General features: G+C 35.7%; 1 protein-coding gene and 1 non-coding gene across 2 annotated transcripts in view; one reads left to right on the forward strand and one right to left on the reverse strand.

Moving 5' to 3' along the window:
• The window catches only part of FRYL (FRY like transcription coactivator), a 242,644-nt gene that overhangs the window by 58,043 nt on the left and 166,211 nt on the right, over positions 1-18,390 (forward strand). The window contains exon 3 of the mRNA XM_081812875.1: positions 8,354-8,489. The gene's annotated coding sequence lies outside the window, so the exon portion shown is untranslated. The remainder of the gene's footprint in view (positions 1-8,353; positions 8,490-18,390) is intronic.
• On the reverse strand, positions 1,792-1,864 carry TRNAE-CUC (transfer RNA glutamic acid (anticodon CUC)). Its single transcript has one exon. It is a non-coding gene; the product is annotated as a tRNA-Glu (tRNA).

Consider the following 18,390-nt stretch of genomic DNA (forward strand, 5'->3'; position numbering starts at 1 on the left):
CACTTCGGTGGACCTGTTAATCTGTAAGTGTTGTTTACGATGTGCCTAACTTGGTACCAAGATGTGATTTAAGCACCAAGAGAATTTGGATTATTTAATGCTAGTACATAATAAAACTACTTATCAAATATTCATGTGGGCACATACAGAGGCATAATTGTATTCTTGTAATGCACAATATAAATACTAATATTGTTTTGGAGAATCGGATTGGTATGCTGAAGCCATGGTTTGGAAAAAGGCATTGTAGTATGTTTTTATCTGTGGGAATTACTGGGCAAGTATAACTGAGAGATTCTAAATACTGTAGTTGTTTACTTCCCTTCCGAATTTGGCTTAAATATGTTTGGTCTTGCTTTTTTTTTTTATCATTGAATTATTCTGTAAGACCTGTGGTACAAGCTAAACTTATAATTGTTTTATAGATTTTAATAATTATATCTTTTAAAGATTTAAAAACAATTTCTTCCACCAAAGATAATTAAAAAAATAATTAAACAGAGAATAACAGAATGAATGTTCATGTGCCCATCCTCAGCTTCAACATTTATCAACTCTTTGTTACCTCTTCCCACTCCCTTTCTCCAGTTCCCAGGTAGTTTGATGCAATTTGGTCATGAAACATCATCCATAAATATTTCAGGAGGTGTTTCTGAAAGACCAGGACTTCATTTCTAGACCTATAAAAGTAGAATCTTCACCTTTTGGGGAAGGTACTGAAGTTCTGAATACTCCAATTGTGTTGGGGATGTTAGAGTGATATAAAGGGAAGGTGAGATCCTTTAAATGGGCTAAATAAAAAAAGTGAAATACCTGATGAGCAGTTGTGCCAAGAAACAACAGAAAAGTAACAGTGAAAAAGCAAATTAATATTTTTAATATCTCTTAAGTGCCCCTGGAGAAAAAGGAGAAATCAGCATTTTTGAACACCTAGTGTGTGTCTGCATTCCATACAGGTCAGTAGAGGAATGAAGCCAAGTGTATTTCACACCATTTGAGATAGAAATTCTGTTTCTAGATTCTTTCTTGAGGGAATTTAAAAGATGTATACAAAGACTGCCAATTAAGATATTTACTGCAATATTGTAACAGTGAAGAATTGAACCTCATTCAATAATAGTGAAATGATTAAATGCATGTAATATATTTATAAAATACTATATTTTGTAATTGCTAGAAATGATACAATGTGACACCAATTTTATAAAACATCTAGTACATATTGAAAGACCTGAAAGAAATTAACCCAGATATTAACATGAATTAGTAGCAGCTCTCTCTAGGTGTTAGAATTATGACTGATATTTATTTTTTCATTACTTTTTTTGGAAGTGTTTCACATCAGTCTGTCAGAATATGTGATGTAAATTAATAAACAAACATTTATTGAGTACTTACTATGTGTCAATCACTATTTAAACATTTTTCATCTTTTATACTTCATTCTCATAATAGCTGTAAGAGGTTTTATTATCCTTATTTTGTAGATGAGGCAATGGGGACACAGATTGAGTGCCTTGCCAAGTTGATTCTATCCTTCTGTGTTTGTTGTTTGCTGCTGCTGCTTTTTTTTTTTAAGATTTTTATTTATTTGTCAGAGAGAGAACACAAGCAGGGGGAGCAGCAGAGGGAGAGGGAGAAGCAGGCTCCTCACTGAGCAAGGAGCCTGATGTGGGACTCGATCCCAGGACCCTGGGATCATGACGTGAGCCGAAGGCAGACACTTAACGACTGAGCCACCCAGGCGTCCCGCTTTTTTTTTTTAAAGTTTATTTTTTGTAGTAATCTCTACACCCACCATGGGGCTTGAACTCATGACCCCGAGATTGAGAGTCTCATGCTCTTCCGACTGAGCCAGCCAGGTGCCCATGTTCTTTGCTTCTAAATGTAGTTTTAACTCCCCAACAATTGGAAAGATAATCTAAATACTGTTTTGTTTCTCTTTTTCTTACTTTAAGATATATGGTGACTATTGTGACATATTAGGAAAAAGTGTTCTTTAACTGATGGGTAACACTTTATTTCCTGAGCATACCATGGTCGTTTTCATCTGGTGCTTTGTGTTTGTTCTCTGCCTCCCCTGCAGCATTCTGCTTGTAGAAATAATGGTACAGTGAACATCTTTGCAAATAAATCTGTATGTGTACTTCTGATTATCTTCCTAGAAAAAAGGTCTTAGAAGTAGAATTATTGGATCAAAGAATATAAAACATTTTAAAAGCTTTTGATACAAATTGTGAGATTGCAGATGACAAACGATCATTCCTCCTTAAACTTAAGTTGTTTGGGGGCTATAAATTTGGGAGAAATAGATCATCTAAACATCAAGGGGAATTTGTGCTTTCATAGTTGCTCTTATAAAAGTCAGGCTTCTCTTAGAGGAAAAGAGGAGAGACAAACTTCGGAGTTTATATGGTGGCCATTTACTTTTTCATTTTTCTGAAAAACTTAAAACTTGGATTAGCCCAGCAACCTTTTTATTGGAAATTGTTTTATAAAAATGTACAAAATACTCATATCATTTGCATGCAATTTCTTTGATATTTTACCTGATAGGACCTCAGGGTCATACGTAGTTGCGACTTCCATTCTATAATTTTAAAAATTATAGATATAAAAGGTACAGCACCTTGGTTAGAGACTGTAATGACTCTAGAAAGTATTTTAGATGTTGCATTTTTAAATAAAAAAGACATTTCCCCATTTTTTCTGTTGTTCCCTCCCCCCCCTTTTGCTTTTCCCTGAGGAGTCACTCTTTTTGTGACAAGCAAAAACAGAAAAACATTTTGGTTAATTAGTTGATAGTTTCTGTTAAATGACTAAGGGTTTGTTGTGGTTTCTCTTGAGCATATCTTCTTCCAGAGATTCTGTAGGCGACCTTGCTTCAAAGACTAACAGAAGATTTGGGCAGTGGGAGGGGAATTTTAACTTAAGGGGGTCCAGAGAATAATTAATGAAATCAGAAAATTTCCCTGTGGTGCTACCAAAGACGTTAGGATCGAGTTTTCTAGAAAGACCAATATTGATAAAAGGTAAACTGACAGCCTAGAAATTTGTGAGAGGTACAGCTGGAATAAATAGAAAACATTACATTGAAATTTGAAGGCCGCAGTATTTTAATGGAGGAAAAGTATTATTTTCTACTATGAATAGTAAAATTACAAAACTACTATAAATGGCAGAGATAGAAAATAAATACGAGGAGGATTTTTATCAGGGGTTCTTAACCGATGATTAGTGATTGGATTAGAAAGGTTCATACATTGCAAAGTTAAGGATATATGTGCATTTTGGAAGGAGAGGCCTTCCGCGTTTTTTTTTCAGATTCTCAAAGGAATGACTCCAAAAAACTCAAGTTCCTATTAGAGTGTAAGTCTCATGAGGTCAGGGATTTTTGTCTGTTTTATTCACTGCTCTGTCCCTGATTCCTGGCATGCCAGTCTGCTTAATAAGTATCTGTTGAATGTATGATTTCAGTACATTTATGTATGGCGTAGTTATAATAATAGATTTGTAGAAGTTAGAGATTGGAATACATTCCAGATTTAGTGAGGTTGATGTCTTACTGGTCTGCTTCTACATTTAAAATTTTTCTCTTGGAGATGCCTGGGTGGCTCAGTCAGTTAAGCGTCTGTCTTCTGCTCAGGTCGTGATCCCAGGGTCCTGGGATCGAGCCCCATGTCGGGCTCTCCCTGCTCGGTGGGGAGCGTGCTTCTCCCTCTCCCTCTGCCTGCCGCTCCCCCTGCTTGTGCTCTCTCTCTGTCAAATAAATAAATAAAATCTTAAAATAAATAAAATTTTTCTCTTGGTGTTTAAATCTAGATAAATAGGTAGAACATTTGTATGATACTTTTGTGATTGAATTCCTTTTTTTTTCTAAGCCAACATGGAAATGTAATAGGAAAATTATTCTAAACCATATATATTCATCAGTATATTAGAAAATGTTGTGCCCTGGTGCTGTGTTTGTTTGATTCAATAAATGAAACCTTTGTACAAAATCTCCCCTTAAATTTTTGAATGGAAAATTTTGCCAGTTGTTTTCATTAGATCAAGTAGTATGATAACAACTGCTATTCTGGCTAAAAATGTAAAATCGACAAAATGTTGACAAATTTACCTGCAGAGAATGTTGCTTTATCAGCAGGAAATTTAGATTTTTTTTTTTTTTTTTGCATTGAAGCTGTATTTTAGCTCAGTACCATTATACAGCATTTTTAGCAGGTAATATAGCATATACAGTTATTACATTAGTCAGCGTAATAAGTTTCTGTACTCTTTAAAATTGAAATTTGGGAGAAGGTTAAAAAGAATGACAGACGGGTACAATGCAAGCCTGCTTTACAAATTGTAAAAACGATAGCATTTCTAAAATAAGAGAAAAAGTGAATTTCTAAAAATTGAACTATGATGGAAGCTGTAGATTTTATGAATCATCAGTTTTCTTTCTTAATTAAAGGGATGATTGTAAGTTTTTTATATTAATGATTTTTATCAGACATAAAAGATATGTGAATAATTGTTTGCTACCTGCACTTGATTATATGTGAGTAGATCTTTCATACTTTATAAAGTTTTTGGCAGATTAAAAAAATTACTGGATTCTATATTTTCCATAATTATTTTGCTCCTGTGAATAGGAGCTGTGATTATTCTAAATTTATTTGAAAATGATCACATCCTTATTCTAAAAGGCTGTCAGAACATTTAAATCATTTTGGTCTTTTGCATTATTTTAAGAGGCCTTGTGAGATTCCCAGAATAATTTTAATAGAAGGGCAGGAATTTGCCCCCATAGATTACATATCTTGCAATCTGGTTTCTTTCTTTAATTGAAATATGATGAGTTTTAGTCACTACATTTCTTAGTATTGAAGCACAGTTGACCCTTTAACATCACAGGTTTGCAAGTGTACAAGTCTACTTAGACATGGATTTTTGTGAATAAATGCAGTACAGTACTGTAAGTGTAGTTTTTCTTATGATTTTCTTAACATTTTTCTCCTTATTGTAAGAATACAGTATATAATACATATAACCTACGAAAGACTGTTAATCAACTGTTATCGGTAAGGCTTCCAGTCAACAGTTGGCTCCTAGTAGTTCAGTTTTTGGGGAATCAAATTATAAGCAGACTTTTGACTGTTCAGAAGTCAGCCCCCTTTAACCCCCATGTTGCTCAAGGGTCAACTGTGTAAGAAATACATTTGGAAGTCAAATTTAGAGTTTTGAGTTGGAATCTTGGAAGTAACAGCCTAATCTTTTTACCCAGTGGGATAACCATTTCTGTGGCATTTTCTAACAGCTTTTTCCTTAAAAACAGTAAGCAGGGACTTCCATTTCTTTATGAAGCAGCCCTTTTATCAGTTATGTAATAATTAAGTTATTCTTTATGTTGGGTTCAAATCTACTTTGTGCTAGACACCATAACTGCCTTGTTCTCCTTTTCAAATTATGAAGTATACAGACTAATGTTAAGAATATGATAATGAACATCGCTGAGATTCATTTACTCTTAATTTTTGCTCCGTTTGCTTGAGAGTATTTTCTGTATCATTGTGTATCAGAGACCTATACTTCAAGTGTCTTACTACAATTAAGATACATTAAATTTGCAGATTTCTGTTCTTTATAATTCTAGTGATTCTGCTTGGAAAGGGAATGAGTTTAACGTGCTATCTGAACACCCATTCAACTTTCTCTTTTACTTTTGGACTGAAGTGAAACAAGGCTGTCCTTGGAGGACCTCATTTGACCTGAGATCCTCCCAAGCACCAGAGCTGGGCCACTGTTCTCTTTATTTATTGCACATGGAAGCTTCTAGACCATTTTTCTTGCTGCAGGTTTAAAGCCTTGCTCCTTCAAAGCTTGTGCTATATGGCTATTTAGTTTCTTCAATGTTGTCCAATACCAACTGACCTCTGCAAGTCACTCTTGTTTATATGACTTTTTTCTTTTAAAATAAGAAACTATAGCATTGCTTACATGTACACTGTGACCACAGTTACAACCTGTTTGACCTCAACCATGTCAAAAGTAGTAGTATTAAAGTAGTAATAGAAATTACTCTTTTTGTAGATAAAATATTCTCCAAATTAATCAAGTGAAAGAAGAGTTAAAACGAGTCCCATGTTAAGTAATATGTATATGGACACAAGATGGAAAAAACAATTGACATGCAGAAAGAAACTCCAAACCAAAACAAAAACAATAAAACCCACCCCTGCTAAAAATGACTATAACCCATAATGAAGGCCAGAGAGGTATAAACCAACTATTTCCCAGGGTAACCAAAGACCTATGTTTATTTTATCAAAAGTAAAGGTTAGAAATGGGAAGGTTGTGTATCTATTAAGGAGGTACTGAAAATTCTAGACAAACACTGGCAAGTCTTGAAATGACACAGTGCTCTGACAATGTGGTTACAAGAAGAGAAAACACATTTTTATAAAAAGCATGACATTAGCATTTGCTGTGTCTGAACAAGAAATTCAAAAGTGAAGCAAAATGAAAGACCTGGGCATGCTGGTACAAATCAGTCCTCTTTGAAGTTGTTGTAGTATTCCTAAACTGCTTTGTGCTCTAGTAGTAGTTGGTTTTGTGATTTGTCGTAGAAGATGAAGTGAAAGTTTAAATTTCATTAAATACAGACTATTCTGTGACTGTACTACCCACTATAGAGAGAAAAGATATGCTGTTCGTCATATAAGCTTTATTTGCTATGAGGGAGAAGTGAGTCCATGAACCTAAGATGATAAAAAAGTATCAAGAATTATGGCAGAATTGTAGATACCGTTTTGTTTACAGATTCAGAAATATTTGGTGGGGTAGTCAAAAATTCCAGTAAGTCTGAATGATATTGATTATGAATAGTGCATGTGAATTAGTATTTTATTCATATTTACAAGTTCTTTGGCTTCAAAGATTTGGTTTTAATCATGATTTAATCAGTTATACCTGTCAGCAAATGGAATATCATATTTTTCTAACTTGGCTAAGGGAATTTTAAATTAAGGTTAAGTACAAAATTAATATTTTAGAGAGTAGTTAGTCCTTTCTCTTGGGCTGGAGATTAAATTCATTAAACAGAAAAAAAAATAGTAAGAAACCAGTTATTATTTCAAATGACGTTAATTTGAATTTTCATTGCCAGATTTAAAATGTGGCCTATTTAGCTATTGAAAAATGCCAAGACCTTTAATGGTAATAAAAACATGGAATGTGTACAATTACATGAGTTCTGATATATAGTAAAAGGATAACTCCCTGTGGTCATTGGTTTCATTCTTAGTAACCATCTGGTTGTTAGGGATGTGGCGTAATAATTTATAACCCGTGACTCTATCAGTTAATATAATTGGACTTTAAAAAATATGTATGCCATAACTTTTCTGTAGATGAGGTAAATATTAGGCCTCATGGGTATATGAACTACTTTGCAAATATGTTTATTTTCATGAATAAAATAAAAATGTATTAAATGTACTATTGCATAATATTGACATGTTAGTTCAAGCATTGGCTAGTAAAAGCATTATTTATCACTGTGAAGAGAAGAAAGGAAGGGGGGAAACTGTAGATTAAAAGGGATTTAAGAGACCCAGTAACAATTGCCTGTATGGATTTTGTTTAGATCTGGATTAGAACAAATTAAAAAAAAAAACTCTGATACAGTTGGGGAAATTTGAGCACTGATTGGTATTTGATGTTATAAATTATTAGTTAATTATAGATATTATGATATTGGCTTATATTTAAAAAGTAAATCTGTATCTTTTTTTTTTTTTTTTAAAGATTTTTATTTATTTGACAGAGACAAAGCGAGAGAAGGAACATAAGCAGGGGGAGTGGGAGAGGGAGAAGCAGGCTTCCGGCGGAGCAGGGAGCCTGATGTGGGGCTCGATCCCAGGACTCTGGGATCATGACCTGAGCCGAAGGCAGACGCTTAACGACTGAGCCATCCAGGCGCCCCAAAGTAAATCTGTATCTTAAAGAGATGGCATACAGAATTATTTACAGATGAAGTGTTATGATATCAGGAATTTGCTTCAGGATAATCCAGAGTGGTGGGATAGGGGTTAAGGGGTGAGTGGAGATATCAATGAAACATGATTTGGTAGGGGTTAATAAGGGTAGGGGTCATTATACTATTCTCAGTAATTTTGCATTAGTTTGAGTTTTTGCATAATAAAGATTTAGAAAAAATATAATGCAACATTATTGAAAGAAGATACCTGGCAGCACTAGGTGACTCTGCTATATAATCTATTCAGAAGTAAAGATGGGTATGAGCAATACAAAAGTACTTAGAAACCTATCTTATGTGTAAATCTTGTATTTTGTTTTCCTTTAGAGCCGAAGCCATTTATTTGAATCTTGGAAGATTAACACCTAAATGCTTAACTCTCAAAACTGCTCAAGAGTCCGTCCCACAGTCAGGATTAGATGATTCAAGTTACCACCAAGAAATTACTGTCTTGAATTCTCTGGTAAGATTATAATAAATATTCTAAAGGCTGAATGGTGACTATGCAGTCTAAAAAGATTTTTAAATGCTATATGTGAGTGACTACTTCTATTATAATTTTTTAATCCTGACTACTGTACCGCGAGTTGGAAGTTGTGATAATCAACCAAATATCTTAGAAATATCAACAAGCAACAAGGCTTTATGACCTGTACCCTTCATAGATTCAGCTAGTAATGGGTACAGTCTTGTCACTGGAATGCCATACTTTCAACCCTTGCTCTGTGTCTCAGGGTGGGTCCTTCCAAAGCTGATGCTGAGAAAGTTTGGCTTCCAGGATGTTTGTTAGGGATCAACACCTGTCAAGAGAGGAGGTTAGGAAGCAGATTAGGCAGAGGAAATCAAACTGCAGTTCAGGCTTAACAAAGCCTTGGCCAAGCCTACCGGAAGAACTGTAGTTGTGAGAGTTTCTTTCCCTTCATAAATAAATAGTAACCTCCTTGGGAACAGAGACATATTTTCAGTGCCCTTGCACATTGCACAGGCCAGCATAGAAGCTGCTCAGCAAACATTTGTGGAATGAAAGAAATTGAGAAAAATCTTGTGGCTTCTTCTGTAACATCTAATCCTTGCCTTTACTTTCCCCAGTTGAAAGTGCAGTTGAGAACAGTGAGGTTAGTAGAGACACAGGTGGTTATCTTGTATGTCATGAACAAACATGAAGGTAACTTGCCCTCCATAATCAGCCTGTGTTGTAAACTACTGTTTCTGAGCTCCATAAGATAAGGGGGACCTGCAGCGGGACCCCAAGAGAACCACAAACCAAAGTTATAAAGAATATGTGATCCTATCTATGGGGGAGGGGGAAGACCCTGGAAGACATAGCAATAGCTTCTCAGCTCTTAAGATGTTCTAACCAGTTGCTTTTTTCTGTGTGTGGGGAATAGGCTGTTCAGGTAAGAGTTTTTATCCTTTTATGCTCAAGGGTTAAGAGAACATCTACTTCTTAGGAGCTTTTTTTAAAAAGTCAACATTGTTTTCTAGGAAGTATGGTCCTGCCTTGGGGTAAGAAATTTAAGTCTTTCATTTGATTTTCTTGTTTTTCCTTCATTTTTACTGCAGGATTCCCTGAGACAGGATATGCATTAATAAATCCTCTAAATTTTCCCTGAACCTTAATAATATATTACTGCTTTACGTGTAGAGGACCTTCAATTAATCTTTTAAATGAATGGAATAAAAAATAATTGACTTCACAATTAATGTGGTAGAAGAATAAGGATTAAACACTTAGCAATTCAGAACCAGAACTTTGCTTGTTTTTACATTACAATTTTTCTTTTAAGATTTTATTTATTTATCAGAGAGAGAGAGAGCGCGCGCGAGAGCATGCGCGCGCGCGCATGAGCCTGGGGAATGGCAGAGGGAGAGGGAAAAGGAGACTCCCCGCTGGGCAGGGATGCAGGGCTTCATCCCAGGACCCTGGGATCATGACCTGAGCCGAAGGCAGACGCTTAACTACCTAAGCCACCTAGGCGCCCCTTTGCATTACGATTTTTCCTGGTATCTATATAGACTCTTTTATGCTTCATTTTTTAAAATATGTAAATTATTTTCTTCATGTTGAGTATTAGAAGAATGAGAGTGTGCTTGTGTTTCACTGAGTCAGATTTGTTTTTTTATTATTAAAATGTATATCCTTCAAAGTGATAAATTGGATTATGTAGGGAGTTTACTCCTTAGCTGATCCTTCTGTTTATTTCCTTCTTGCTCACTTTGTACTCCCACCAGAGGGCAGGCAAAGGAAAGGAGAAAAGAAGATACTAATTTCAGTTCTCAAAATCTTAATGTAGGCACCTTTCACTGACATATTTTGTCATACTTCCGGACTACATTAAGGCAGTAGGATCAGCTACTTTTGCTATTTGAAAATATTTAGTAGAATGCTCAGTTATTTGGAATTAAATTCTGTAAGGTTGATTACTGGGTTTATAGAACTAAATATTTATACTTTAAATTCTTCAATTTTATCTTCTTTAGATCCATATATTTTTAAATTATCAATCTTTTTTTGGGGGGGGTAATTCATGCTAAAGTTTTCATTGCTACTATTGATAATTACCATTGATTGTAATGAGTTTTGTTGTGTGTTTAGAAGTACATTGGAATATTCACAATACAGTATAAAGTTTTAAATTACTGTTTTTAATGTCCCACAAAACTTGATGTTTCTGAGGTCTCAGTGAATTTTCAGAATGATAAGAATTATCTTTTGAATACAAGTTACTGTTTTGCATTTCAGTTGTAAGTTTCTTTAAAAGTAAGACACGCCCCAAAGGAAAGTAAATTTGTCTTAACATGATCACAGCTTAGATTTTCAAAGTCTAAATGTTAAACCAAGTGGATGCTAAACATTTTATCGTCTCCATATTGCTGTTAACACCCACTGTACATGTACGTGTACATCTGTGTATGAACGAAGTGCGGTTTCATGGGCTAGAGCTGTTTGGTTTGTTATCAGTGTGAACAGCAAATGTCTTAAAAATCAGCTTCAGAACAGCTGACAGTTGACCTGCTGGCGTTTAGCACCACCTCCGTTCACATGACATTTCCTTGCTGTTTTACACGAATAGTGCACCTTACCTTCTCATCAGGAAGTGGGTGCAAGCACCCTTCCATGCGCTTGTGGGTCTAGTAATGCAGAAGAACCTTACAATGGATTTTTTAAAGAGAGTCATTCCTCCCATTCTTTCGGGAGATGTGGTTTTGGATACCAGAGATAGTTTTCGGGAAGCCTCCCCAAGATTACTTAAGATGAGACGTCTTAGTGTGCTTTCCTCAGAGAAGATTGTAGATGAGAAAGATGGAATCCATGTCTGCCACAGTAAATATGACAGACACCCACATCAACAACTAGGTAAAGTAAAGATGTATGATTTTCAATTCTTTAAAATATTTTAGGAAAGTAAAATTATTTTTACAAGTATGGTCTAGTGAGCATATATCTTTATTTTGAAAATCAAGTTTAAACATTAAAAATGTTCAATATAGTAGATGAATATTTGATCTAAAATTTTTTAGTATCAAAATTGTTGTTTTGAGTTTAGATGAAGAAATATTGATGCTATAAATCAAGATTAAAGCCATTAATAAAAGAAAAAGTTTGGCGATCTTTGGAAAATATTTTGATGAATAAGTGTTATACTTACTGAAAAAATGCTATTGGTACAACCTATGGCGCCCCTTTGCATTACAATTTTTCCTGGTATCTATATAGACTCTTTCATGCTTCATCTTTTAATATATGTAAATTATTTTCTTCATGTTGAGTATTAGAAGAATGAGAGTGTGCTTGGGCCAATGCTATTGGTACATATGGGATATGTAAATGAAAATTAAGATATGAATTTTATCTATCACTATAGAAGCCACTTGAATTTTGTTTAAAAAATATATCCCATTCTTAGAAAAAAAAATATATATCCCATTCTTTTGTTCTGAAGATAGTAAATATTTGGGGTAAAATGTCAAAGTCACATCTTGAATATAATTATTATCTTGTGTCCTAGTGTCTTTGTTTCCCATAGTCCTGCAAAATTGAATTTAACACCTTTTAAAGTCTGAGAGGAAGATAGTTATTATGTATTAGGAGAAAAATCAGTTTTGCGTATAGTAATTAGCAAATATTAAAAGACAGGAAAATCCTTTAGGAAGAAGAGGGAAAAATGATGTAAGTTTTTACGTTTTTGACTAAAACACTTTAAAATGTTAAAATGTTCTGTATGAGCTTTTTTTTTTTAAAGATTTTTTATTTATTTGACAGAGAGATAGAGAGCACAAGTAGGCAGAGAGGCAGGCAGAGGGAGAGGGAGAAGCAGGCTCTCCGCTGAACAGGGAGCCCGATGCGGGGCTCGATCCCAGGACCCTGGGATCATGACCTGAGCCGAAGGCAGCGGTTTAACCGACTGAGCCACCCAGGCGCCCCATCTGTATGAGCTTTTTAATCTTAGGGAATAAATACAGGCTCATATAAATTAATATTTAGTAGAAAGAAGAGAGTTTCTGTAAACCCCATACAAATTTGATACATATTTTTATAGCTGTTTTCTATGCATATTTTAATAGGCACATACACATTTTTATTTGTAGAATTTAATAATGAGATTTACTATCCAAACTGTTCTGATACTTGCTTTTTCATTTAATATATCCTAAACATCTTTCTGTCTCACTTAAAATGCTCTCCATTGTGTGGATATAATAATTTATTCAATCAGTGTCTTATTGATGAACATTTAGAATGATTTTAATTTTTAGTTATTAAAAATAATTATGTAATAAATATCCCTTGGTATATCACTTTATACTTTTGTATGATTACTTCTCAGTATAAATTTCTATGTGCATTTTAAATTTTGATAAACAATGCCAAACAACCTTTCAAAAATTTCTCAATTTAAGCTCCCCAGGGCGCAGGGGGTGTCCCTGTTTTTTTGTATTCTTCCTAACACTTTTTCTTGTCAGCTTAAAAAATAAGGTCATGTTTATGAGAAACCATATATTTTGTTTTAAAAATATCAATTATGTAAAAGAAAGGAGAAGGAGCTTTTAAGTTTTAAGAAGAAATATATGTTGTCATGTACAATGTACTGGTGAGAAGTCATTTTTCATGCTCTTCACTTACTTGGGTGGATGACGTAGAGGTGAGGCTGCTGATGGATTAGTGTGTCTTAAATTAAAATCTGTAAGTTGTTCAGCCCTTAGTTTTTTGTTCAGCAGTGTATGTGTATGTGAAACATATTAATATATTTATATGTGCAGTTATTTAAGTTATTAAAAATTTACCTTTCCTTTAACTTTCACTCTTGAATCATTTGGTTTTCTTTACTGTGCCATGAACAGTATGGTTAGACTTGATGCTTAAATGTAATATGCTATGCCCATTAGTTTAATAGGACTCTTTTTTTTAATTTAAAGACTATCTTACACCTTTTTGAACATAGCACACATATTATAAAGTGGGATAGATAATTAGGGGCATGTAGGCGGCTCAGTTGGTTAAACGTCTGACTCTTGATTTCTGCTTGGTCATGATCTCAGGGTCCTGAGATCAAGCCCTCCATCGGGCTCTGCACTGAGTGTGGAGCCTGCTTGAGATTCTCTCTTCCTCTCCTTCTGCCCCTCCCCCCACTGGTGTGCTCTCTCTCCCAAAAAAAGTGTAACAATCAGATTTGTAATTTGTTAATTTGCAAATAAACACTCAAGTTAACGATTAAGAATTTCCTATAGTATCTTTCTTTTTACCAGTCACGGTCAAAGCAAAGCAGAATCATGGAGTACTGAAGAATCTGTTGTCTGAAATTTCAGAGGCCTCAAGTTTTTTGCAGAATAACTCTTGCCTGGTTTTTCTCCTCAGGAATAAAATTCAGCTTTGTGGTGGAGTGACTTAAAATTAATTGACAGGACTTCTTAGGCAATTTCTGTACAGAGATTCGGTCTTAAAATGTTTGGTTCTTAAATTTAAATTTACTGATCAAATTCCTTCTTCTTGAATCTCAAGATTTGATACTAAATTTATATCGTACAAAGGAATAAGACACACATGATTCACAGCAATGTGCAAATAGGTTGCTTCGAACTCAGCTTGAATGAATTTTACTTCCTGTTTACTGGTGGTTCTGGGATAGAGATAATGCAGTACTTTTGCCAGAAGTCATGCAAATGACTGGGTACAGTTCTTCTAAGGGGTGTTACAGTTTTGTTCATGCAATGAAAGGAGAAATGAAGACTATGAAGAGATTTCATATCACTAATGCAAAGAAGGAACTATTCTTTTAGAGAGAGACTAGGGTGACCTCTCATAGCTTTGTACTTGGATCTGTTGCCAACTTATTTACTTGTTAATTCAAAATGGGAGGTGTGATTTCTAGGGGATGTTAGACAAAATTGTAAAATGGGTAGATAACTATACTTTTGTGAGAGAATCAATTGAGAATAAGCTAGTCTGCAATATATAGAAATTTACCTGCTACTACTTATAACTCCAGAAGTTTTTATGGATGCATAGGGTTTCCTTAACAAAAATATGCATAGAATTTTGAGGTATTTGCAGGGTTGATATTTTGAACATTTTTCTTTGCTTTTGATCAATTTTTTCATTTTTCCACTAAATATTAAGTTAACCTAATGTTTTAAGAATTTTGTAGAAATTCTCAACTCACTGGATTTACTGGAGATCCTCTGTTTCTCTGTAGAATATCTTAACAAATGCCAGTGGTACACTGTGCACTGTCCAAAGCCTTTCCCATCATTTTTGCACCCAACAGGTTAAATTGTGTGGGCTTACCAAGAGTTGGCTGTGTTTTAAGCCAAACCTGTTTATGCCAGTTATGCTTGTAATTGTGATCATGTAACTTAATTAGGTATTACATAATTCAGTGAAGTATGAAACTGAAAAGAAGGGGTTGTTTTGGTGTAAACAAGGTTGACTGCTTTGGTCAGACTCCATAAAAGTGAATTCCTAAAAAAAAAGGGGGGGGGCGTTTGAATTACATGTAGATCGGAGAAGTGTGTAAGATCAGAAGGGTTTTTTCCTCAGATACCTTCAACTTCCCTTTCCACTTTGAAGAAATTGAAACTGGGAATCATAGACAATGTAGATAGGTTGGACTTTAGGCAAGGCAGACAATGCTGTGATCAGCAAATTCACCTTAGGGACTTGGCACTATATCAGAATGCTAGGGAATAAATCGTGGATTTTATATTTTAAGTTAAAACCTTTAGTGGACCTATTGATCATTGTTTCCCCTGATTCCATCTTTAATGGAGCTTTTTGATTAGATGATTAGCTAACCGTTGTAATTTATAGTAAAGGAACTCTGCTGTATGTAGTTGTGTAATGTTGCAGTTTTGTTAAAGAAGTAAATTGTTTATTTTCTGTCCCAACTTCCTTAATGAAAAAAAGGAATCAAGATGTTCATGGTATGTAATCTTATTCCTAACATGCTTAACTATCCATATATTTTTGGTGAAGAGTCCTAATCATGTGGTCAGAGACTGATTTCACTGATAAATATTGGTAGAATTGGCATAAATGATATCTATCTTCAGGCATAAAAGTTGGTGGGGAAAAAATGCCCTTCACTGATTCAGAATATACTACCATGTTGTCCAGTCACTGAAGAACAGTGACTATTAGGCATAGTCATGAGTCAGATCCTAAGAATCAGGCAGTGTGTTTCCACAGGCTTCTATTGTGACAGCTGCAAAGTCCTTGCATCTCCAAGATTCGGTTATTTTTATTCTGATGGAATCAACCTTAATTTTCTCTTTGGAGTCAAGAATAAGTGTAAATACGTTATAAGATTGACTTTATAATTGCCAGGAACAGAGATGATTGAACAGAACTGAGTATATATCAACATTAAGGATGGAAGAAACTTTTGAGCACCTCTGTATTCTGGGCACTGTTTTCTTGTTTTACCAATAACTTAATTTTGTCTACTTATCTAGTGCATACCCCAGATAGAAAGTAAGTTGAGCATAGACTCTGCCTACTGATGTGTTCCAGGACCTGAAACATAATAGTTGCTCAATGAGGGACTGGTTGAAGGAGCAAATGTTCTCTAAGTCCTCCTGCAAACCTTGTGAGATATAGGTTGTTGTACGAAGTTTTAAAACTTCAGAGGGGCTTACGTGAATTATTTGAGGTCTTTTAGCTCCTAAGTGGTAGCCGTGGCTTTAAAGTCAGGCACTTGTTCCTTGTACTCCATCTTGCTGCAGTGTCTGAGATTTTCAAATCTTTATGTATGAAATATATTTTTTAAAGAGTAGGGCATCTATCAAGTTTAATTGTGCCACTAAAGTACATACCCTTTTGGGGGGGGGTGATTTCATTTTAATTAAGAGCTATATTTCAATAGGAAGAAACTTTAGTTCCAAAATAAAGCATTACTCTTTGAGACCCTGTGTTTGGCTTTAATGAGCAGTTGATAATTATTTTTATAACACTCTGGTTACATAAGCTGATGAAGTGAATAGCCGTTTCATGTGAGTTTTACAAAAACCATTAAGAGGCACACATTGGGATGCCATTCCATTTTATTACAAAGTGTTAATGACTCCATGGGATAATAAACATTTAAATAGTATACTGGTATACTTCTCTTGAGGTATTTGGCACAGCTCACTAGCAGGGACAAAGCAGAATGTAGCACTTAGTATAAAATTCCAAATACCTCTTGGTTGAGTTTTATTTATTTTTTAATTTATTTTAATTTTTTTAAGATTTTGTCAGAGCGAGCACAAGTGGGGGAGGGGGGAGCGGCAGGCAGAGGGGGAGGCAGGCTCCCCGCTGAGCAGGGAGCCGGACTCGATCCCAGCACCCTGGGATCATGACCTGAGCCGAAGGCAGATGCTTAACTGACTGAGCCACCCAGGCGTCCCTCTTGGTTGAGTTTTGAAGGCTGCTATCTGTATTTGACTAGTAAAGAAAAGGGGGTGCTGTTACTGACTGGATTTCCTTAATAAGTGATTTTTCCAGTTTTGTTTTTTGCAAAACCGTTGCTCTCCATGGTCAGATTTTATATCTTCAGAATATCTCATTTTTGTTTGATACGCCCTGTATTGGGTAGCAGAGTAGCGTGGCAGGCCAGTTTAGAAAGGAATGAGATGGGTAAAGAGTGATTGAAGTCTTCTTCAGAGACTGGACTATTAATAGAGAGTTTAGAGGAGGTCGTGGGAGAACACAGAGATGAGGTTTTCTTCTGACACTTCTGCTGGTAGAGAACAGACCTAAGGAGATGGGAGAATCGTATGGAATTCAAATGTGATAAAAAGGATGGTGGGAAAGGCAATGTGTGGGAAGAACCTGAGCTCCAAAGAATAATCCGTCTGCTATGGAATTTCTGGCCTGACCCAAATGATACTTTGTGTAAATATAATATGTGAAGGAGTTCAGGAATTTTTCTTGCTCATACAAATGGGATTTGGAAGCATTGGGCTTTCATAGTGCCATGAAATCCAGCAGCATCCCCGCCTTGAGAGAGCCTCTGGAGCACTTCTCAGGCTGCAGTCATCGGAGGATGTAGAAGCCTTGTTGGGTGTTCTAGTCACGCCTTCTCTGCATCTGTGAGAATTCTCGTGATCGAGCTATCGGGAAGACCCCCAGCAGCAACAGGAAAGAGGCAGTGGAGGACCGTGAAAGTAGCCGAGTGGGCTTTGATCCAGACGGAGCTGAGTTGAGCTCGCGTGGTGACTGACTATGTGTCCTTGGACGGGTTACTTCATCTCTCTCGGCCAGTTAACCTCACCCCTCCATTTGAATGATAGCTTCTTTTGTAGCATTGTTTTTGAGATTATTAAAAAAAAAATGGCAGCAGAATTGACACGTAGTTTAATACACGGTGGCTTTCATTATTTACGAGAAGTTTTGGAGTTTTGACTTGGAGGTAGATGAATCATGTCTAATGAGAATTTATCCTTGGATCATTGCATCCTAGAAAATAGTCTAGGAATTTGGATCTAGGTCTTTTATTGTGCCTAATTCCAAAGACTTGTGATTTATAGCGGCGTGACAGTTCACAGGAGCTGGGGCTGAGGCACTTTTTCCTGTGCTCCCTTCTTGGTCCGCAATGTGTGTGCTCCTCCGGATAACCACCGCCAAATGATTGGAGGATGCAGATACAAAGGTTTTTGGAAGTTAGTGCAGCAACGTGACCTTGTACTTCCTTGTGGTTAGTTTTTTGTTGTTGTTTTGTTTTTAATTATTTATTTTTTAAGATTTTATTTATTTGGCAGAGAGAGACACAGCGAGAGAGGGAACAGAAGCAGGGGGAGTGGCAGAGGGAGAAGCAGGCTTCCCGCGGAGCAGGGAGCCCGATGCGGGGCTCGATCCCAGGACCCTGGGATCATGACCTGAGCCG

Source organism: Leptonychotes weddellii, chromosome 2, assembly GCF_054177405.1.
Source record: "Leptonychotes weddellii isolate Sample4059 chromosome 2, ASM5417740v2, whole genome shotgun sequence".
Classification (NCBI taxonomy): domain Eukaryota; kingdom Metazoa; phylum Chordata; class Mammalia; order Carnivora; family Phocidae; genus Leptonychotes; species Leptonychotes weddellii.